The following is a 24,830-nucleotide window of genomic DNA, read 5'->3' as shown; positions in this document are numbered from 1 at the left end:
CCTTCATAGAGAGTTCTAGATAGAACCATATCAAGGGGGTTCTTTGAAGAACCCTACATAGACATCGTGTGATCACGTGATTTAATGTTTAGTTAATGTGATAACAAGTGACAACACATGAAATAAATGTGACAACATGGGGATGCAAAATTTCAACAAGTGATTAGGGCTGTTACAGTGAACATATAACTGCCACACCGTCGGTCACGAGTCACGACCACAGTCAAATTCCATGTGACCGGTTAGTCACAGTAACTAGGCTTCTCCAAGCTCTGCTGTTGCTGATGGTCATTAGTCAAAAACTTCACAAGACCCCATCTGCTCATGTTGTTCAATATTTATATAGGCTATGCAATTGCGTGAGAAAACAGAGTTTTGATGGCCTCTATTAAAAAGAGGAGGATCCCATCAGCTCTCTATAGGCTAGGCCTACTATATTTATTTCTCAACTTTCCTAATATTATGCACATTGCTTCTCTTTACAGCAGGAGTATAGCCTACCTGGCTGGCATGACAATTAACCACGGGAAACACGTCCTCCACTCTCAATTTAAGTGCATAGATTACATGTATTTTTTTCCCCTGCCGCTGTTTTAGAGACAGGTGCATGATAATGGTCCATTCTAAATCAAAACTAATTTTGCGCATATATTATTTTGTATATTTAAAGATTAAATCAAGAATAGTCTGATGGGTGACAAAATTAGCCTATCACTTGTGAATTATATATTTTCACTTGTGAGTGATGCCCAGCATGTGTGCAGTAAGGCAAGAAACAGCGCACGCCTTTTTTGGAAAATTTTTAGAATCATAGTTGCACACCTCATGTAGCCTAGCCCATAGACCTATATATTTTGATAAGGTTTGTATCCAGTGGTGTAAAGTACTTAAATAAAAACACATAAAAGTACTACTAAGTTGTTTTTTTGAGTATCTATACTTCACTATTTATATTTTTGACAACTTTTACTTCTCTACATTCCTAAAGACAATTAGGTAATATATATATATATATATATATATATATATATTTTCCCTGACACCCAAAAGAATGCTTAGCAGGACAGGAAAATGGTCTAATTCACACACTTATCAAGAGAACAACCCTGGTCATCTCTATTGTGTCTAATCTGGCCGACTCACTAAACACATGATTAGTTTGTAAATTATGTCTGAGTGTTGGAGTGTGCCACTGGCTATCCATAAAAAATTGGTGCCATCTGGTTTGCTTAATATAATGAATTTTAAATATTTAGACTTTAACTTTAACTTTTGATATTAAAAGTATATTTTATCAATTACATTTACTTTTGATACTTAAGTATTTTTTTAAACTAAATACTTTCAGACTTTTACTCAAATAGGATTTTACTGGGTGACTTACTGATTCATTTTCTATTAAGGTATCTTTACTTTATTCAAGTATGACAATTGGGTACTTTTTCCACCACTGTTTGGTGGAACCACAACTAAAGTGGTCAAATAACTTCTTAAAATTAAGCACATTGATCCGCTTTACAACCGGTGTAGAGCCTGACTGGCATACATACTGTAGGCGGTGCGTGAGTTTCAAGTTTGGGGAAGATCATTTTCACCATTAAAATGCACCTTTATAATAAACCATTGCATGCATAATTACTTTTGCATTCACTTTTGAGAATGTTGTTTTCCCGCAAATTGATTGCATTTTAGAACATTTGCACTTATAGCCTACTGGCGTGTGTGCACTGCTACGCTTATAATGTGTTCATCAACATTTTAAGCTAAACATTCCGATCTGTTGCATCAGCCACATTTAAAATGTTATTTGATGCTAGTGGTTGTGTTCATTTGGGATCTATCGCATCCCACAACTGTCCCCGACTATGCTTGGAATATTTATTTCTCGTACAGAAGGAGAAGTTGACCAATAGAAAAAGTAAAATGTTGTATTATGGGGGATAGTAGATTTACATAGGCTAGTGCTTTTGCAGTTCGTTAGGCCTACTCATCTTGTTGGCTGATGAAAAGTAAATGTGGACAGTTCATCCAATATCTTCAATATGCACCTCGGAATTCGTTAAGGATGTGCGCCCCGATGTGTCTGTCTTCACTTATTGCCTGTGAGAAGGACCCGATCACGTGACAGACATTGGCTAATAAGAATTGAGATATCTGAGAGAGCCATGTGAGTGAGAAGTGCTTCGAAGCATGCAGCCGGGAGAAGGGAATTGTAATTATTATATTCAGCCCAAGGACACAACGGCCACTGGCCGTAAAAGGCATGGAATTTTTCATGGGCATTACGGCCAAACAGAGGGGATGCCGCCGGGAAATTACAGGCAAAACCAAGGCCTTGTCAAATTGTGAATGAGAGACTGATGATGTGTATGCGTCATGCACACAAAAAACAAAGCAGAGCTCATGCCTTTCATGCAACTTTTTTCAAACCATCATTAGAGATGCATTATGTAGCCTTAGAATGCATAAATGCATTTCTCAGCCAGAAGTAATGGATTACAGGCAAAAATCTGGACCGAGCTAAAGGTCAGAGCTGCCGCTTTCAAGGAGCGGGACACTAATAAGAAATCGAAACTATCCCCTCCGACGAACCATCAGACAGGCAAAGCGTCAATACAGGACTAAGATTTACAAGGACTAAGATTTAATCGTACTACTCCGGCTCCGACTCTCGTCGGATGTGGCAGGGCTTGAAAACTATTACAGACTACTGTAATAAAGCGCAGCCGCGAGGTGCCCAGTGACACAAGCCTACCAGACGAGCTAAATTAGTTCTATGCTCGCATCGAGGCAAGTAACACTGAAGCATGCATGAGAGCATCAGCTGTTCCGGACGACTGTGTGATCACACTAGCAAGTGTCTTCACTGACATGTTCAACCTCTCCCTGGCAAAGTCTGTAATACCTACATGTTTCAAACAGACCACCATAGTCCCTGTGCCCAAGAAAGCAAAGGTAACTTGCCAATATGATTACCGCCCTGTAGCACTCACGTCTGTAGCCAAGAAGTGCTTTGAAATGCTGGTGATGGCTCACGTCAACACCATCATGCCAGAAACCCTAGACCCACTCCAATTCGCATGCCACACCAACAGATCCACAGATGACGTAATCTCAATCGCACTCCACACTGCCCTATCCCTGGACAAAAGTAACACCTATGTTGGTATGGTGGTCATTGATTACAGCTCAGCGTTCAACATCATGGTGCCCACAAAGCTCATCACTAAGCTAAGGACCCTGGGACTAAACACCTCCCTCTGCAACTTGATCCTGGACTTCCTGAAGGTCCGCCCCAGGTGGTAATGGTAGGCAACAACACATCTGCCATGCTGATCCTCAACACTGGGGCCCCTCAGGGATGCTTGCTTAATCCCTTCCTGTACTCCCGGTTCACCCACAACTGCATGGCCTTGCTGACGACACAACAGTGGTAGGCCTGATCTCCGACAGCCTGCAGGGAGGAGGTCAGACACCTGGCAGTGTGGTGCCAGGACAACAACCTCTCTCTCCATGTGAGCAAGGAGCTGATTGTGGACTACAGGAAAAGGAGGGCCAAACAGGCCCACATTAACATCGACGGGACTGAAGTGGAGCGGGTCGAGAGTTTCAAGTTCCTTGGTGTCCACATCACCAACAAACTATCATGGTCCAAACACACCAAGACAGTCGTGAAGAGGGCACGACAACAACTTTTCCCTCTCAGGAGAATGAAAAGATTTGGCATGGGTCCCCAGATCCTCAAAAAGTTCTACAGCTGCACCATCGAGAGCATCCTGACCGGTTGCATCACCGCCTGGTATGGCAACTGCTTGGCATCTGACCATAATGCACTACAGAGGGTAGTGCGTACAGCCCAGTACATCACTGTACATCGCTTCCTGACATCCTGGACATGTATACTAGGCGGTGTCAGAGGAAAGGCCCCAAAAATTGTCAGAGTCTCCAGTCACCCAAGTCATAGACTGTTCTCTGTTCTACCACACGGCCAGCGGTACCGGAACACCAAGTCTAGGACCAAAAGGCTCCTTATCATGGCTGAACAGCTAATCAAATGGCCACCCAAACTATTTACATTGAACCCCCCCCTTTTTACACTGCTGCTCACTGTTTATTATGATGCATCATTATTGTTATGTACATGTATTATGTTACTTTTTGATTGATTTGATTTTTTTAACTTTAGTTTATTCACTCAATACTTTAACTATATTTCTTGAATTGCATTGTTGGTTAAGGGCTTGTAAGCATATCACGGTATGGTCTACACCTGTTTGGCGCATGTGACGAATACAATTTGATTTGCCAAAGTTCCCTCTAAAATGCGTGCGTGTGCCATGCACCTCCTCCAGGATTGCTGCGCCGAACAGGGCATAGACGCAAGAGATTGAGCCTTACTGAGTTTGCCCCATTAGCTTCCACTATAGAGATACAAGTTTTTCTGTGATCGAATCAACATTATATCAGTCCCTTTTGAATGCAACAAACCAAAACAAATGTAACTTTGCAAGATTGAGTGTGTGGTTTTGTTGTAGGCAGAGTCAGCGCGAGAAACAGAGTAGAATTCTATAGCCCTGGATCAGTCTTTCCATCACCCGCAAGTGAACCAGCTTTTTCAGATCAGAACGCAGAACCGCGCATGTGCACATTTGTTGATATTCTTTGCTAGTTAGCAAGTTATTAGACCAGTTATAGTTAAGTATAGATCAGCAATAGGGAGTTACTGCTTCCTACAAGAGCACAAACCGTGTAGGCTACATTTCAAGCTGTCTTTGAAAAGCCAGTCAGGTAAAAGCTTATGTCTTAATTAAAGGGTCAGTGTTGTATTTTGAGACAAGCTTGAATATGCAAATAAGACAATAGGCAGAGGGGTAGCCTACATTGTCTAAGTCTCTGTATGGTAATAATAATACATTTTATTTTGTAAAGTGGTTATCTGCATCATACAACACAATACAATGCAATTTACATTCACCTATTTGGCCCATGGTGTTACAGACCAAGTAAAACAATATTAATTAATATCAAGCCCTTCATAATGTTTTTTAAGAAAGTCTAATGCAATGTAGTCCTGCATTGAACACCACATATAGACTACTGTAAGCTATATCATAGAAATCAAAAGCTGTAAGGCCTCAGTGTTCACTGTAAACTCTCGCCGGAAGTTGCACAAAATTCTCACAACATTCTAGTTTCATGACCTGTGGCCACATTTTTATTTAAGGAACATTGCTTGCTACCACGAGCAATCTTGCCAGTAACCTACTCTGCCTTCACGGACTCATCTGTTGACAACATGCACATCACTTGCTGATTGGCAGCATACTTTTACAGCGGTATCCTATCAGAAGATTGGAGGTGTGGCTTATTCTAGGCGTGGCTTTCCGCTAGCTCCTTTTGTTCTCCCATGAGCGGATGGTCATCCCAGTTAATGTGATCTGTTCATGTAACATTACATTTTTACAGTGTCAGTTCTGCAGCCTTGTTAAAGGATTATTAAAGTGTATGGAATGTAAGGCATTATATTTATAGCTAGTCACTATGTAATTGCAATACTCAATTCACTACCAGACCATCAGGTGAGTGTGATGGATTAGCCACAGTAAATTACTTTGAAGTTCACTATAACCCACTTGTAACTTGTTAACTCTCCCACATGCTGACATCATCAACTAAGGAAATTACTTCGATAACAGCATTTTCGGCAATTAAATGTAACAAAACATTATTTCTAAAACGCAATCTATGAAAATGCATCCAACTAGTATTGACAACATCACAACTGGTAAATAACCACCTCCCACAGCTTTTTATGCAATATATTGGGAAAAATTATTTACCATTATACTATATGTACCCTAAAAAGGTACCGACCAGTACCATGTGAGAAAGAAATGGAATAATTCAGAATACTAGACAGCAGTAGGCTTAGAATTTTGCCACAGAGAAGCAATAGCTTTTTTTTATTGGCTAGCTGCATAACCTACAGTCCGGAATGTGAGGTAAATCAGTCCGTGAACAGCATGCAGCCAAAAAAGGCATTTGGCAATATTTCAAATAGAATTGTGGGAAAACACAGGTTGGAAAGCAAATGGCTCCTGTTGAAAACAGAAGACTCTAATCTGTCTGTGGAGGCTACCAAAATATTCTATCAACTTCCAAATAGGGCTATTGCGCGAACAGCATCGTTTTACAAAGTAAAACAAAAAGAGAGACTTTTGGCATGAGCGCATCGGGCATCAATGGTTGTGTGAGCTGCCCATCATTGGGTGAGTCAGTGAAACTGGAAAACTTTCTCAGTATAATTTCCTCCTCATATTGAAGAATACAGTGCATTCAGAAAGTATTCAGACCTCTTGACATTTTCCACATTTTGTTACGTTCCAATCTCATTCTAAAATAGATTTTTCCTCATCAATCTACACAAAATACCCCATAATGACGAAGTGAAAACAGTTTTTTTTTTTTTACTTTTTTGCAAATGTATTAAAAATAAAAAACAGAAAAACCTTAGTATTCAGACCCTTTGCTATAAGACTTGAAATTGAGTTCAGGTGCATCCTGTTTCCATTGATCATCCTTGACCTTTTTCTACAACTTGATTGGAGTCCACCTGTGGAAAATTAAATTGATTGGAAATGATTTGGAAAGGCACACACCTGTTTATTAAAGGTCCCACTGTTGACAGTGTATGTCAGCGCAGAAACCAAGCCATGAGGTTGAGGGAATCGTCCGTAGGATGCCGAAACAGAATTGTGTCGAGGCACAGATCTGGGGAAGGGCACAAAAAAAAATCTGCAGCATTGAAGGTCCCCAAGAACACAGTGGCCTCCCTCATTCTTAAGTGGAAGAAGTTTGGAACCACCAAGACTCTTCCTAGAGCTGGCTGCCCGGCCAAATTAAGCAAATGGAGGAGAAGGACCTTGGTCATGGAGGTGACCAAGACCCCAATGGTCACTCTGACAGAGCTCCAGAGTTCCTCTGGGAGAACCATCTCTGCAGCAAATCAAATAAATCAAATCAAATTTTATTTACCACATACACATGGTTAGCAGATGTTAATGCGAGTGAAGCGAAATGCTTGTGCTTCTAGTTCCGACAATGCAGTAATAACCAACAAGTAATCTAACCTAACAATTCCACAACTACTACCTTATACACACAAGTGTAAAGGGATAAAGAATATGTACATAAAGATATATGAATGAGTGATGGTACAGAACGGCATAGGCAAGATGCAGTAGATGGTATAGAGTACAGTATATACATATGAGATGAGTAATGTAGGGTATGTAAACATAAGTGGCATAGTTTAAAGTGGCTAGTGATACATGTATTACATAAAGATGGCAAGATGCAGTAGATGAATAGAGTACAGTATATACATATACATATGAGATGAGTAATGTAGGGTATGTAAACATTATATTAAGTGGCATTGTTTAAAGTGGCTAGTGGTACATTTTTACATATTCCATCAATTCCCATTATTAAAGTGGCTGGAGTTGAGTCAGTATGTTGGCAGCGGCCACTAAATGTTAGGGTGGCTGTTTAACAGTCTGATGGCCTTGAGATAGAAGCTGTTTTTCAGTCTCTCGGTCCCTGCTTTGATGCACCTGTACTGACCTCGCCTTCTGGATGATAGCGGGGTGAACAGGCAGTGGCTTGGTGGTTGTTGTCCTTGATGATCTTTATGGCCTTCCTGTGACATCGGTGGTGTAGGTGTCCTGGAGGGCAGGTAGTTTGCCCCGGTGATGCGTTGTGCAGACCTCACTACCCCTTGGAGAGCCTTACGGCTGTGGGCGGAGCAGTTGCCGTACCAGGCGGTGATACAGCCCGACAGGATGCTCTCGATTGTGCATCTGTAGAAGTTTGTGAGTGCTTTTGGTGACAAGCTGAATTTCTTCAGCTCCTGCTGCGCTTCTTCACAACGCTGTCTGTGTGGGTGGACCAATTTAGTTTGTCCGTGATGTGTACACCGAGGAACTTAAAACTTTCCACCTTCTCCACTACTGTCCGTCGATGTGGATAGGGGGTGCTCCCTCTGCTGTTTCCTGAAGTCCACAATCGTCTCCTTTGTTTTGTTGACGTTGAGTGTGAGGTTATTTTCCTGACACCACACTCCGAGGGCCCTGACCTCCTCCCTGTAGCCGTCTCGTCGTTGTTGGTAATCAAGCCTACCACTGTAGTGTCGTCCGCAAACTTGATGATTGAGTTGGAGGCGTGCATGGCCACGCAGTCGTGGGTGAACAGGGAGTACAGGAGAGGGCTCAGAACGCACCCTTGTGGGCCCGTGTTGAGGATCAGCGGGTGGAGATGTTGTTACCTACCCTCACCACCTGGGGGCGGCCCGTCAGGAAGTCCAGGATCCAGTTGCACAGGCGGGGTCGAGACCCAGGTCTCGAGCTTGATGACGAGTTTGGAGGGTACTATGGTGTTAAATGCTGAGCTGTAGTCGATGAACAGCATTCTCACATAGGTATTCCTCTTGTCCAGATGGGTTAGGGCAGTGTGCAGTGTGGTTGCGATTGCGTCGTCTGTGGACCTATTGGGTCGGTAAGCAAATTGGAGTGGGTCTAGGGTGTCAGGTAGGGTGGAGGTGATATGGTCCTTGACTAGTCTCTCAAAGCACTTCATGATGACGGAAGTGAGTGCTACGGGGCGGTAGTCGTTTAGCTCAGTTACCTTAGCTTTCTTGGGAACAGGAACAATGGTGGCCCTCTTGAAGCATGTGGGACAGCAGACTGGGATAAGGATTGTTGAATATGTCCTTAAACACACCAGCCAGCTGGTCTGCGCATGCTCTGAGGACGCGGCTGGGAATGCCGTCTGGGCCTGCAGCCTTGCGAGGGTTAACACGTTTAAATGTTTTACTCACCTCGGCTGCAGTGAAGGAGAGCCCGCAGGTTTTGGTAAGCGGGCCGTGTCAGTGGCACTGTATTGTCCTCAAAGCGAGCAAAAAAGTTATTTAGCCTGTCTGGGAGCAAGACATCCTGGTCCGAGACGGGGCTGGTTTTCTTTTTGTAATCCGTGATTGACTGTAGACCCTGCCACATACCTCTTGTGTCTGAGCTGTTGAATTGCGACTCTACTTTGTCTCTATACTGGGACTTAGCTTGTTTGATTGCCTTGCGGAGAGAATAGCTACACTGTTTGTATTCGGTCATGTTTCCGGTCACCTTGCCCTGGTTAAAAGCAGTGGTTCGCGCTTTCAGTTTCACGCGAATGCTGCCATCAATCCACGGTTTCTGGTTTGGGAATGTTTTGATCGTTGCTGTGGGTACGACATCGTCAATGCATTTTCTAATGAACTCGCTCACCGAATCAGCGTATTCGTCAATATTGTTGTTGGACGCAATGCGGAKCATATCCCAATCSACGTGATCGAAGCAGTCTTGAAGCGTGGAATCAGATTGGTCGGACCAGCGTTGAACAGACCTGAGCGAGGGAGCTTGTTGTTTTAGTTTCTGTTTGTAGSCTGGAAGRAACAAAATGGAGTCGTGGTCAGCTTTTCCGAAAGGYGGGCGGGGGAGGGCCTTATATGCGTCGCGGAAGTTAGTATAACAATGATCCAAGGTTTTACCAGCCCTGGTAGCACAATCGATATGCTGATAGAATTTAGYGAGTTTTGTTTTCAGATTAGCCTTGTTAAAATCCCCAGCTACGATGAATGCAGCCTCAGGGTGTGTGGTTTCCAGTTTACAAAGAGTCAGATAAAGTTCGTTCAGGGCCATCAATGTGTCTGCTTGGGGGGGAATATATACGGCTGTGATTATAATCGAAGAGAATTCCCTTGGTAGATAATGCGGTCGACATTTGATTGTGAGGAYTTCTAGATCAGGTGAACAGAATTACTTGAGTTCCTGTATGTTGTTATGATCACACCACGTCTCGTTAATCATAAGGCATACACCCCCGCCCCTCTTCTTACCAGAAAGATGTTTGTTTCTGTCGGCGCGATGCGTGAAGAAACCAGCTGGCTGCACCGACTCCGTTAGCGTCTCTTGAGTMAGCCATGTTTCCGTGAAGCAGAGAACGTTACAATCTCTGATGTCTCTCTGAAATGTTACCCTTGCTCGGATTTCATCAACCTTATTGTCAAGAGACTGGACATTGGCGAGTAGTATGCTAGGGAGTGGAGCGCGATGTGCCCGTCTCCGAAGCCTGACCAGGAGACCGCCTCGTTTGCCCCTTTTACGGCGTCGCTTAGGGTCGCCGGCTGGGATCAGATCCATTGTATTGGGTGGAAGGCAAAACACTGGATCCGCTTCGGGAAAGTCATATTCCTGGTTGTAACGATGGTGAGTTGACGTTGCTCTTATATTCAGTAGTTCCCCCCGACTGTATGTAATGAAACCTAAGATTACCTGGGGTACCAATGTAAGGAATAACACATAAAAAAACAAAATACTGCATATTTTCCTATATTTTCCTACTCCACCAATCAGGCCTTTATGGTAGAGTGGCCAGACAGAAGCCACTCCTCAGTAAAAGGAACATGACAGCCCGCTTGGAGTTTGCCAAAAGGCACCTAATGGACTCTCAGACCATGAGAAACAAGATTCTCTGGTCTGATGAAACTATGATTGAACTCTTTGGCCTGAATGCCAAGCATCACGTCTAGAGGAAACCTGGCACCATCCCCACGGTGAAGCATGGTGGTGGCAGCATCATGCGTGGGGATGTTTTTTAGCGGCAGGGACTGGAAGACTAGTCAGGGTCGAGGGAGCACATCGAGATCCTTGATGAAAACCTGCTCCAGAGCGCTCAGGACCTCAGACTGGGGTGAAGGTTCACCTTCCAACAGGAAAACGACCCTAAACACACAGCCAAGATAATGCAGGAGTGGCTTCGGAACAAGTCTCTGAAGGGCCTTGAGTGGCCTAGCCAGAGCCCGGACTTGAACCCGATCGAACATCTCTGGAGAGACCTGAAAATAGCTGTGTAGCGACGCTCCCCATCCAACCTGACAGAGCTTGATGGGATCTGCAGAGAAGAATGGGAGAAACTCACCAAATACAGGTGTGCCAAGCTTGTTGCGTCATATCCAAGAAGACTCAAGCCTTTAATTGCTGCCAAAGGTGCTTCAACAAAGTACTGAGTAAAGGGTCTGAATATCTATGTACAATATTACAATATATATATATTTTTTTATACATTTACAAAAAATTCTAAAAACCTGTTTTTGTTTGTCATTATGGGGTAGTGTGTAGATTGATGAGGGGAAAAAACGATTTAATCCATTTTAGAATAAGGTTGTAACGTAACAGAATGTGGAAAAAGTCAAGGTGTCAGAATACTTTCCAAATGCACTGTATGTGTGTCTCCACACACCTAGTCCTAAGCTCTTGATGGATTCAAGACAAGGTTGCTTTTAACGATCTCAAAATTTCAGTTTGTCAGTGTCAATTCTACTGTCATTTTATATGACCAGAGACTTTAGCATACCCTTTTTTAATACCGCAAAAAGGGCTATTTTGACACTGACAAACTGAATATCTGGGATCAATAAAAACTACTTCTTCTTGAATCCATCAACAGCCTAGTCCTCGGTGTGTGGAGACATGCATATTCTTCAATATGAGGGGTAAATTATCGTCTTAACAAAGCTTTACAGTTTCACTGACTCACCCAATGATGCGCAACCAAATACATCTGTAGCTGATTTTTGTCATGGCCAAACCTAATTCCTTATTTTCCTGTATTGAATTATAATGTATGTGTACTTCCTGAATATTGGTTGTAGTATACAGTTGAATTTGGAAGTTTACATACACCTTAGCCAAATACATTTAAACTCGGTTTTTCACAATACCTGACATTTAATCAGAGTAAAAATGTTCTGTCTTAGGTCAGTTAGGATCACCACTTCATTTTAAGAATGTGAAACGTCATAATAATAGCATAGAGAATTATTTATCTATTTATTAAAAAGTTGTGAGTTCAAATACCAGCTAAGGACATGTTGAATAATAATTACTATATAAATAAACATGCACAATGTAGTCATGTATGTCAAAATATGTAAGTTAAAAGCACTGTTTGTGTATAATAATACATTTTTATGAAAGGCATTGTGATCCCGTGAAATATCATCAATGTAAACTGTTCCAAAAGCATATGGTTTCACATGTGCAAAACATGTGGAAATGTCACGTGAAATCATGTGATTTTCCACATGTGAAATCATGTGGTTTTTCCATAAGGGTATATAAACAGGAAGGGGGGTATGTGCTTTAGGTATAAAATGCTGAAAGAGTATGTGTGAGTTCTCGTAACTGTAAAAATGCTGTGGGTGAAGGGGAAAATATTGCTACTGTCTCGGTGCTGATACAGTACACCACACATCTGGAGAGAATAGAAGTGAGGAGTTGTTAGCAACAAAGCAACATGTTCAAGGTTCACTCTGACACCAGTCATCATTCTCCCTCACCCCCTCCTCACGCCCCTCACCTCTATCCTCGCCTTCCTCTTCCTCACCCTCTTTCTCATGCCCATCACCCTCTTCCTCACACTTCTCACCCCCCTCCTCAACCCCTCCGCTCATATTCAACTGCCATATTTTCCTGCCTGATACTTGCTGTCCATCTGTCACTTTGTTTGTCTGTATGTGTTTTTCTTTCTGCTGTGCTGAGGCCTGAAGTGTGCATGTTTTGTGCTGATTTGATGAGGTAACAGTGTAATGCTACTGTAGAGTTGGTGTTTATGTTTAAAACAAGGGGCTGGAGAAGGAATGCAGCGCAATCCTCTGAGATCATCTGCTAATCCATCATACTAGGTAGACACACACATACACACACACACACACACACACACACACACACACACACAAACACACAATCAACACACTAGATCACCACCACTTAATCCACCATAGACCCTGTCTCTGCAGGTGTGTTTGCCTCTCATTGTAATTCTAATAGGATTTTAGTCATAACAAAGATGTGTGGTTATTGTAGCTTAGTTGATTGAAGTATAGTGCTTACAACACTATAGTTGTGGGTTTGATTCTTGCCTATGCGGTTTACACTGAATAGGCAGGTACTGTATTTTCCTGTATTATGTTGGCTCTCAAACAAAACCTGAAATACATCAGTGAGAAGTGTAAATAGACACTGTAGAGCCCATTAAACAAAGTCACATTGGAGACCAGAGAATGTCTGTTGTTCTCTCAGGGCCAGTGTGGGGGTTTTTCAAAACCCTGCGGCCATATTTGTGATCTTTTGCTTAGACCATGGTTTAAACCATTGGTCTAAAATGGCTAGCTTCTAGCTCTTCTCAGAGGCCAACCTGGCCAATTAGCCACGATGCTGAGGATGGCCAACTGAGCAGGTAATTATATTCGTTAAACAAATTCTGTCACAGCCAATTAAAATCATCCACATAGTTGGACGTGATCCAACACTTTTTCAATATAGCATCTTCACCAGAATTCCACTGGCACGTTCTGATATTGAAATGAACTGCATCATATGCCAAAATGTGTCTGGACAAGTAGCTCACAGCGTAAGATGCATATTTCCTGACCAGTGGCGATTTTAGCATGTCTTATGTAACCAAACTAAACATATCGTGCTAAATGAAATATCACGACAGGGTTCCACATTCCAGAGCTTCATCCCAAAGCGAGTGACGTCTCGTACGCCTCTCTCTCTATATACATACTCACAAACACGCATAAGTAGACACACAGACAAGTGTGAAGTGAACACAAAGTCAACGAGTGTGGATACCAGGAATACTCTTGCCAAGTCTTTCCAAGCCTGTGCTAACCCCCACCCCCTCTCTCCCTTCCACCTCATTCCCACTCCTCTGGTGATGTTTTGATTTAGCTCCCCCAACACAACCTCCTCTTCCCCTGACTTCCTGGTACAGTTGTATCCCACCACGGTCTGTCTGTGTGTCTTTGTGTTGGGCTGTGTTTAGCCGCCCCAGACCAGCTGTGGAGTGTCTGTGTGCTTTGTGGGGTTTGATCGATCTCTCTCTCTCGCGCGCTCCCGCTCTCTCTCTCAATTCAATGGGCTTTATTGGCATGGGAAACATATTTTACATTGCCAAAGCAAGTGAAATAGATAGTAAACAAAAGTGAAATAAACAATAAAACATGTACTGTAAACATTACACTCACAAAAGTTCCAAAGGAATAGAGACATTTCAAATATACAATGTTGTAACAATGTGCAAATAGTTACAAAGGGGGAAATAAATACACATAAATATGAGTTGTATTTACAGTTGTGTTTGTTCTTCATCTCTCTCTCTCTCTCTCTCTCTCTCTCTCTCTCTCTCTCTCTCTCTCTGTGTGTGTGTGTCTAGTCTCTCCCCACAGACCAGCTTAAAGCTGCCTCCCCACACATTAACAGTCACAGCCAGGAAATGAAGGGGTTACTCAGCCTTCTGAGTCATCACAACAAGCTCTGAGGTGGATTGTGTAACGAGGCATTGTATAACGAGGCACTTTGCATTTGCTCGGGACATTGCATTGGTAAATGAGTAATACTAAAGCATCAGGGGTTATTCAGGCGTCTGAGTCATCACACCTCTGAGGTAGATTTTATGAAGTGGTGTCAGAGGGACCGACAAGGTGAATGTTTTGGTCATGTCAGATTCTACTTTGCATTGGCTTTGTGTACAGCATAGTTTGCATTGGGTAAATGAGTAACACTGAGTCAGTAACACTAAGGCAGTGGAATATGTACTGGATGAGAGCACCCGTGGCTGTTTTCACATGTTGAGCTTAAATTTCACATGTGAAACCATATTTTCACGTGTATTAAATTTAGAGGTCAGCTTTTTACACGTGAGGAAGGAAAATAACATTTTCACCTCGCATGTTAATTGTAATTTCACATCTGAAAAACGATCACATATGAAAATCCCATTTGTAGTTTCACATGTAAGAAAACTCCACGTCACTTTCACGTGTGAATTAGCACGTTCACAGATGAAATGGTGTTATTCTCCCCGCACATGAAAAGGTGGTGTTAACATGTTGCAGTAGCAATGTTTTCACATGTGGAATTTTAAATTCTGTAATGCCATTCTGTTAACAGGTTGCTTCGCCTACCTGAGTATAATAATGTAAGTGTGTTAAAAATAATTATTTCTTAAATCATTTTTACAAAAGTATAATTCAGAGCCATCCATTCCATTATTATTGTAATCTTCCAGGGCATTGATATACATTTACATTTAGTCATTTAGCAGACGCACGTACATTGGTCCATGACTGTTGGAAGAAGCCCAGTGAAAGGAACAGAGAAGCTAGCTCTCTATGTTTCATTTTTTTTATCCTGTTTTTAATTTTTCTAAATCTATAAGTAACATGATTAACTAAACTGTGTTGACTTTTCTGGTCATTTTGATGTATAATGTAATTGTTTTGACCAAGTGAAAAATTGGTTAGATTTTCTTATTTACATGTGTATCCACGCTAAGTAGCTAGCTAGCTCACTTTTGTATGCGAGTCAATGAGAACAAAATGGTATTTCATATGATTTCTCTTTCTGTTATAAATGTTTTGGCTATTGAATGGTTTTATTTTTACAAACGAGGGTTCATATTGACTGTATTTACAGTTGAAGTCGGAAGTTTACATACACTTAGGTTGGAGTCATTAAAACTAGTTTTTCAACCACTCCACAAATTACTTGTTAACAAACTATGGTTTTGGCAAGTCGGTTAGGACATCTACTTTGTGCATGACACAAGTCATTTTTCCAACAATTGTTTACAGACAGATTACTTCACTTATAATTCACTGTATCACAATTACAGACTGTGCCTTTAAACAGCATGGAGAAATCCAGAAAATGATGTCATGGCTTTAGAAAAATGTCATGGCTTTAGAAGCTTCTGTTAGGCTAATTGACATCATTTGAGTCAATTGGAGGTATCTGTGGATGTATTTCAAGGCCTACCTTCAAACTCAGTGCCTCTTTGCTTGACATAGTGGGAAAATCAAAAGAAACCAACCAAGACCTCAGAAAACAAATTGTAGACCACAAGTCTGGTTCATCCTTGGGAGCAATTTCAAAACGCCTGAAGGTACCACGTTCATCTGTACAAACAATAGTAAGCAAGTATAAACACCATGGGACCACGCAGCCTTCATACCACTCAGGAAGGAGACGCGTTCCTACTCCTAGAGATGAACATACTTTGGTGCAAAAAGTGCAAATCAATCCCAGAACAACAACAAAGGACCTTGTGAAGATGCTGGAGGAAACAGGTACAAAAGTATCTATATCCACTGTAAAATGAGTCATATATCGTCATAACCTGAAAGGCCGCTCAGCAAGGAAGCGGCCTTTCAGCTCCAAAACCGCCATAAAAAAGCCAGACTACGGCACATGGGGACAAAGATCGTACTTTTTGGAGAAATGTCCTCTCCAAAAATAAAACTGTTTGGCCATAATGACCATTGTTATGTTTGGAGGAAAAAGGGGGAGGCGTGCAAGCTGAAGAACACCATCCCAACCGTGAAGCACGGGGGGTGGCAGCATCATGTTGTGGGGGTGCTTTGCAGCAGGAGGGCCTGGTGCACTTCACAAAATAGATGGCATCATGAGGAAGCAAAATTATGTGGATATATTGAAGCAACATCTCAAGACATCAGTCAGGAAGTTAAAGCTTTGTCGCAAATGGGTCTTCCAAATGAACAATGACCCCAAGTAGACTTCCAAAGTTGTGGCAAATGGCTTAAGGACAACAAAGTCAAGGTATTGGAGTGGCCATCACAAAGCCCTGACCTCAATCCTATAGACAATTTGTGGGTAGAACTGAAAAAGTGTGTGCGAGCAAGGAGGCCTACAAACCTGACTCAATTACACCAGCTCTGTCAGGAGGAATGGGCCAAAATTCACCAAACTTATTGTGGGAAGCTTGTGGAAGGCTACCCGAAAAGTTTGACCCAAGTTAAACAATTTAAAGACAACGCTCCCAAATACTAATTGAGTGTATGTAAACTTCTGACCCACTGGGAATGTGATGAAAGAAATAAAAGCTGAAATAAATAAATCTCTCTACTATTATTCTGACATTTCATATTCTTAAAATAAAGTGGTGATCCTAACTGACCTAAAACAGGGAATTTTTACTAGGATTAAATGTCAGGAATTGTGAAAAACTGAGTTTAAATGTATTTGGCTAAAGTGTATGTAAACTTCAGACTTCAACTGAACATGTGACCACATGAACCACTCTAATGATATGAATGTTAGGTTATTTTTAATCAAATTTGTGTCTAATGGTCGGATGGTGATTGCTAACTGCTAGCTAGCTTAGTGATAGGTGATAGCTAGCCTTCTATTTTGTCCTAGTTGGCAATTTTTAGCTTCAGTTATTGTTAGCTGTCCATTTGGTATTTGTTACATTTAATACACTGGCCTAAAAGGCAGTTTAATGTATTTATAAATGTGTGAATGTGTTTGCTTTTGCAATGAATGTAAGCAGATAATTTTATACGAAGAGATGATTTTGAATATGGGCTGTCAGAGTTAACAGCTTCTCAGGTTCTAGTGGCGCATGGGTCAGCTGCTAGCTCACCCGCACCTGTCCACAATTGCTAATAACGCAGCCGCACGACTATATGTGAAAATCTGAAGCCTGCACATGACCCTAACCCACAAATAAATGTGCTGTAGGCTACAGACAGAGATGGCATATTATTATTTTTTTGACAGGGGTGCAGGATTTATTTTATTTCTTATTTACAACATTTTGTCAGGCTATTTCGAGAGCTTGGGACTATAAGGTTGACATAGCCTTGTTCTGTTCAATGGTCTGTACCTATAGAGTACTCTAAATGTGACCGACTGGCTGAAATCGATCTTATGTAGCAACATTTGAAATTGTGTTTTTTACATTGGATTAAAGTAGAGACTCAGAGCTCCAAAATGGTATATCATACACTATAGTTGAGGAACAATGGGAAAGTAATTTTGCTTTGATATTTTTTTTTGAAAATGGGCTTTGAATCTTTTGGTACTACTACTGGAGAGTACTTTGTCTACACCCATTCAGCATCGTTCACACCCTCTTAAACTTTAGCTCCCCAATCTCTTTAATGGTTGACCTGAGCATTCTGTACTAACAACAGAAGTCAAGAACCCAAGCTAACTTGCTAGCTACATCCAGACACAAATGAACAGAACAGCTTCCAGAGCGTTGGTGACTGCAACTGTGCTGTCATTGTCAGTTCGTAAATTCAAAACGTGTCGCTCTCGGAGCATTCAGAGCGCACACCAGACCCTCTGGCCGATGAGTAGGGTTGATCCGAACGTTCTGACCTCACAACGGCAGTCAAGCACCCAAAACAACTGACTAACATTGGCTAGCTTGCTAGCTACTTCCAGACACATAATGAGAGAACACCCCACTCGGACTATTTTACTCACCCTAGCAGAGCTGGCTAGGCTGTTTTCATGTTATCCAGAGCATTGGTGACTGTAACTGTGCTGCTGGCAATAATTTAATTACACTTTTTGCCGACGTTTACTGACACCGGCTATATTCAACGGGTGTTGGGGGTTCGTAAATTCATCAGTTATTCTGCGCTCTGAAATCGGAGTAGATGGGCAGACTGAATTTACCAACCTTCGGTGCTCTGAAGAGGTATTTGCTAGAGTTCTTTTAAAGAGCTTGTATTTATTTTCAGTTTTAAGATGGAGAGACGCATGTCTATTTATTTATATAGTTAGATTTATTTTTGTTATGCTTTTTTTATTTCCTCTGTTGTCTGTCTAAAAACAATTATCATGTGCTTTCACCCATGGAATTAGCTGTCAGGGGGTCAAAGGTTAGGGGGTTAGGATGACCTGAAATATTCTGCTTTTACAAAATGTGATGCTGTTTTCAAATGAAACACAATACCTTGCTCTTGTTAAAGCTTTTAGAATCGATTTGTTTCAAAACATCCTATACATGTGACACACACACACAACTGAGAACTTGAGGCAGCTTATACGCTAACTGCACCACTGTATCAGAAAAACATTTACATATCCGAAAGGGTTACTTGCATAGTGGAGTCTTTTGTTAAGACATGTAGCTAACTAGGTAGGTAAACAATGAACCATAATCCCAACTCATGACATTACAACCCTCCATGAATCTGCAGGTAGCTAATCAACCAGGTTCAATGTTAGCTAGCTAACATTAGGCTATAGCTAGCTAAGCAAATGGCTCAGAGATACGAATAATAAGGTCATACACGTAACGTTAGCTAGTGAGCCAGCCAGCTAACGTTAGCTAGCTAGCTAGGTAAACAATGAACCATAATCACATCTCATGATGTTACTACCCTGCATGAATCTGCAGGTAGCTAACCAACCAGGCTCAATGAAGGCTAGCTAACATTAGGCTATTGCTAGCCAAGCAAATGGCTCTTTCTGTCAAAATTAGAAACTTGTAATATCTGAAAATGTAGATAGTTAGTGTATACATCATTCATGGATGGACGTGTCTCCTGTTAGATGCCATGTTTGCCCTTAGTTTGAAGATGTAATCCGGAGACAGGTGTTTTCTCCATCACCTTAGCTAGGTTGGTTTATTTTTATATGGTTAAATCAACTAGTTTCGTGATTTAGCAATGTTATTTGTATTTATAGATGGCATACAAGTTTGTTATTAAGGCACATGGAAGTTCACATGTTCGAGAAGGCATTACTCCCCCCCCAAAAAGTTTACATTCAAACTGCTCTCCTGTGAACTAAGTGACCTGCGACATACGCCTAGTTTCCTGAAACGGGTAATCCAGCTGGTGCATGAAATCTAAGGAAGTCTCAAGGTTTTGCTTGCCTGAGGTAGAGTATCTCATGATAAGCTGTAGACCACACTATTTACCAAGAGAGTTTTCATCTGTATTTTTCGTAGCTGCCTATATACCACCACAAACTGATGCTGGCACTAAGACCGCACTCAATGAGCTGTATACGGCCATAAGCAAACAGGAAAACGCTCATCCAGTGGCGACGCTCCTAGTGGCCGGGGACTTCAAATGCAGGGAAACTCAAATCCGTTTTACCTCATTTCTACCAGCATGTTAAATGTGCAACCAGAGGGAAAAAATTCTAGACCACCTGTACTCCACACACAGAGACGCGTAAAAAGATCTCCCTCGCCCTCCATTTGGCAAATCTGAACATAATTATATCCTCCTGATTCATGCTCACAAGCAAAAACTAACGCAGGAAGCACCAGTGACTTGGCCAATAAAAAAGTGGTCCGATGAATCAGACGCTAAGCAACAGGACTGTTTTGCTAGCACAGACTGGAATATGTTCCGGGATTCTTCCGATGGCATTGAGGAGTATATTACATCAGTCACTGGCTTCATCAATAAGTGCATCGATGACGTCGTCCCCACAGTGACCGTACGTACCCCAACCAGAAGCCATAGATTACAGGCAACATCCACACTGAGCTAAAGGCTAGAGCTGCCGCTTTCAAGGAGCCGACTCTAACCCAGAAGCTGATAAGAAATCCCACTATGCCCTCCGACGAACCATCAAACAGGCAAAGCATCAATATAGGACTAAGATTGAATCGTACTACACCGGCTCCGACGCTTGTCGGATGTGGCAGGGCTTGTAAACTACCACAGACTACAAATGGAAGCACAGCCGCGAGCCGACCAGACAAACTAAATTACTTCTATGCTCGCTTCGAGGCAAGTAACACCGAAGCATGCATGAGAGCATCACCTGTTCTGGGTAGACTGTGTGATCACGCTCTCCGTAGCCGATGTGAGTAAGACTTTTAAACAGGTCAACATTCACAAGACCGCAGGACCAAACGGATTACCAGGATGTGTATTCCGAGCATGCGCTGACCAATTGGCAAGTGTTTTCACTGACATTTTCAAAATGTCCCTGACTGAGTCTGTAATACCAACATGTTTCAAGCAGACCACCATAGTCCCTGTGCCCAAGAACACCAAGGTAATCTGCTTAAATGACTATCGATCCGTAGCACTCACGTCTGTAGCCATGTTGTGCTTTGAAAGGGTGGTCATGGCTCACATCAACACCATTATCCCAGAAACCCTAGACCCACTCCAATTTGCATACCGCCACAACAGATCCGCAGCTGATGCAATCTCTATTGCACTCAACACTGTCCTTTCCCACTTGGACAAAAGGAACACCTATGTGAGAATGCTATTCATTGACTACAGCTCAGCGTTCAACACCATAGTGTCCTCAAAGCTCACCACTAAGTTAAGGACCCTGGGACTAAACATCTCCCTCTGCAACTGGATCCTGGACTTCCTGACGGGCCGCCTCCAGGTGGTAAGGGTAAGTAACAACATATCCGCCACACTGATCCTCAACACGGGGGCCCCTCAGGGGTGCGTYCTCAGTCCCCTCCTGTACTCCCTGTTCACTCATGACTGCATGGCCAGGCACGACTCCAACACCATCATCAAGTTTTCCAATGACACAACAGTGGTAGGCCTGATCACCAACAAAGATGAGACAGCATATAGGGGGGAGGTCAAAGACCTGGCCGTGTGGTGCCAGGACAACAACCTCTCCCTCAACGTAATCAAGACAAAGGAGATGATTCTGGACTATAGGAAAAGGAGGACCGAGCACGCCCCCATTCTCATCGACAAGGCTGCAGTAGAGCAGGTTGAGAGCTTCAAGTTCCTTGGCATCCACATCACCAACACATTATTATGTTCCAAACACACTAAGACAGTCATGAAGAGGGCATGACAAAGCCTCTTCCCCCTTAAGTGACTAAAAAGATTTGGCATGGGTCCTCAGATCCTCAAAGTTCTACAGCTGCACCATAGAGAGCATCCTAACTGGTTGCATCACTGCCTGACATGGCAACTGCTCGGCCTCCAACCGCAAGGCACTACAGAGGGTAGTGCGTACGGCCCAGTACATCACTGGGGACAAGCTTCCTGCCATCCAGGACCTCTATACCAGGCGGTGTCAGAGGAAGGCCCTAAAAATTGTCAAAGACTCCAGCCACCCTAGTCATAGACTGTTCTCTCTGCTACCGCACAGCAAGCGGTACCGGAGCGCCAAGTCTAGGTCCAAAAGGCTTCTTAATAACCAACAATGCTTTAAGGCGTTTTAATTAAAAAAATTATAATAAGTGTTAAGTTTAAAATAGATAAGTAAAACATTTAAAATTAAAGTAACAAATAATTAAACAGCAGCAGTAAAAGAACATTAGCGAGGCTATATACAGGGGGTACCGGTACAGAGTCAATGTGCGGAGGCACCGGTTATTCGAGGTAATTGAGGTAATAGAGTTGCAGGTAGAGTTAAAGTTACTATGCATAGGTAATAAACAGAGAGTAGCAGCAGTGTAAAAGAGGGGTCTGGGTAGCCCTTTGTTTAACTGTTCATTTCACTGTTCGGTGCATGTGACAAATAACATTTGATTTTAATATTGGAGGAAGAAATACAGAAATAAATACATATATAAATGAATACATAATACATAGATAACTAAAGACAGATATGTAGAGAAAATTCATACATTTTAGTCAGTATTTTTGTATTTCCTTGCTCATTTATTTAATAATGTGTGGATTCCTTTATTTATTCATTTATTTATCCATTTATGTTTGCATTTATTTTAAAAAAATCGAATTAAATGGCAGGTTTGGTCCTCCATACAGTTTGACCGGTTGTAAGGAAACAGAACGATGTGAAAATGACCCAACATGATTATAATAAGATTTCAGTTCGGCTTGGATGCATATTTTATGTGGTTGAAATACTTTCAGATTTGATTATGCTGACAAAGATAGCATCTCTACAGATGTCCCTAACTGCGCGTTGACATTCTCTCAAGATGCTCAAAGAAGGAAATCATATTTCTCCACTCCTGTTCCCAAGTCAAAATATACATTTGGTGTATCATTTTACGGCAAGAAATGTATAATTCTGCAGGAGTTAATATGAAGGTTATGTGAGAGGTTATAGACCTACAGTCAGTGTCCAGATTTCAGTTTCTATTTAACCCATCTGAAGAGTAGGTTACAGCTCCCTTGGCGTGCCATAGGCCTTTTTGAAGTCTCTTGTCACTGTCAAATTTGTATAGCACCTCACAATTATCACACATACTGTAGCATAGCCGGCACTGCTACCATCCTCTTTTACCACTTCAACAAATCTTTCCCGAACATTACTTTTATGGCCGTCCCTTCTCTTTCTTTTCAACTGTCTATTTTGCAGCTTTTCTCTTAAAGAATTAAACTCGTCCTTTTTGCCTCAGTGGATCAACATGAACTTGTCTGCAAATTTCCAAAAGCATTTGGCGATTGGCATGTAGGCTATTTGGCATGCATAAAGCTTATAGGTTTACTCAGTAATTCCAGATACAGTGACATGTATTCATGGATGCCAAGGGGAAGCCTGTGTTTCATCATTTTCCTTCAATTCGCAAGAGACTGAATGTATCTCACCGGAGAGAGCATCCAAGCGAGCAAAACAGTATCCCTCTGTCTCAGTATGTTTAGGCTATCTATCTGATGCTGTCTGTGGTCAAGAAGAGTATGACATTGTTGCCGCCCGTAGCATTGAATGCAAGGGAAGCCAGAGAGCATTTATAATAATAATAAAAAAATAGCCAATCAGCGTTGAGCTAAACCTCGTGAGCTCAACTGTGAATGATCCTGGTGGAACAACAAAAAAGTGTCAAAGGCAGTTAGTTTCGATTTGGCTTCACCCCAATCACATCACATCACATCACATCACATCACATCAAAACCATATGTCATTTACAGAAAAAAATGGAATTGTTGAATCTCATTGTATCGTCCTCTGGTGGCTAGCTAGCTAGCTAAAATTGGCCCTTTTCTAAATTAGCCATGGATGGAGATAGGGATTTGGACTTGCGGTTTAACTTAATTCTCCATACTGGCCAATGATTATAATGATCTAACCATAAATTCACACCCTGTGGCCCTGGCCTGAGAGGATGGAAGTTCAATATGTAGCTAGATGTAGTAGACTAATGTTAACTAGCTGGCCTGGCACATCATTGCCCATGAAAGGAAGTTAGGCTAGCTATCGAGCAAGCATTTTATCCAGGTATCCTAGGACAACTAAAACTAATACTGTATGACAGAGTCATGAAAGAGAGGAGGATGGCATTGGCGTTTCTCTACAAGTAGGGTGAGTCAACATCTTTTTTCTACTTGCAGGCACGCATGCGCACACACAGACACACACACACACCAATCAGTACCATGGACAGCCACATCATATTTAGTATATTTAGCTCGGTGTCTTAGGTGTCAGTGTATTACACTAAGCATAGGTGATTTGATGTTGAAATGTTGAAGTTGAAATGGTGCTGGAATAGTGGAGGCAGCTCCTGTTTTCTTTGCTACTTGCAGTAACTCTCCTTGGTTCTAAATCAAGTTTAATAGTCCAAAAATGGCTGAAACATTAACTTGCTTGTTGATCATGCTGTAGGTCATGTAACTGTTTGTTACATGCAATATACTTTGTGGACTTCAGACAGATGTTGCTCTCCAGTTTTATGATCAAACAAAGGTGCGGTTTAATTTATTCTGCCACTGTCTTCTTATTGTCTCGGCCTTTAGGCCAATATACTGTATCATGGTGGCAAGGCATACGAACTAACAGGTTATAGAGCAAACATTGCAATTATCACAACAAATAGGTTGTAATATGGCTTTTATTTCTAGCCTGGCTAATGGCCAGATAGCCTGAAAAGAATGAAAGAAAAAATGTAGGCTTTAGATATAAACTACACAAGAACGATACATTTTTTAATGTATTGTTTTCTATTTATTCAACACCTGCATCGGGTTCTAATCCCACCAGCTCCAA

The sequence above is a fragment of the Salvelinus sp. IW2-2015 genome, linkage group LG5 (assembly GCF_002910315.2).
Source record: "Salvelinus sp. IW2-2015 linkage group LG5, ASM291031v2, whole genome shotgun sequence".
NCBI lineage: Eukaryota > Metazoa > Chordata > Actinopteri > Salmoniformes > Salmonidae > Salvelinus > Salvelinus sp. IW2-2015.
The sequence above is the reverse complement of the archived record's forward strand: the minus strand, read 5'-3'. Positions refer to the sequence as shown.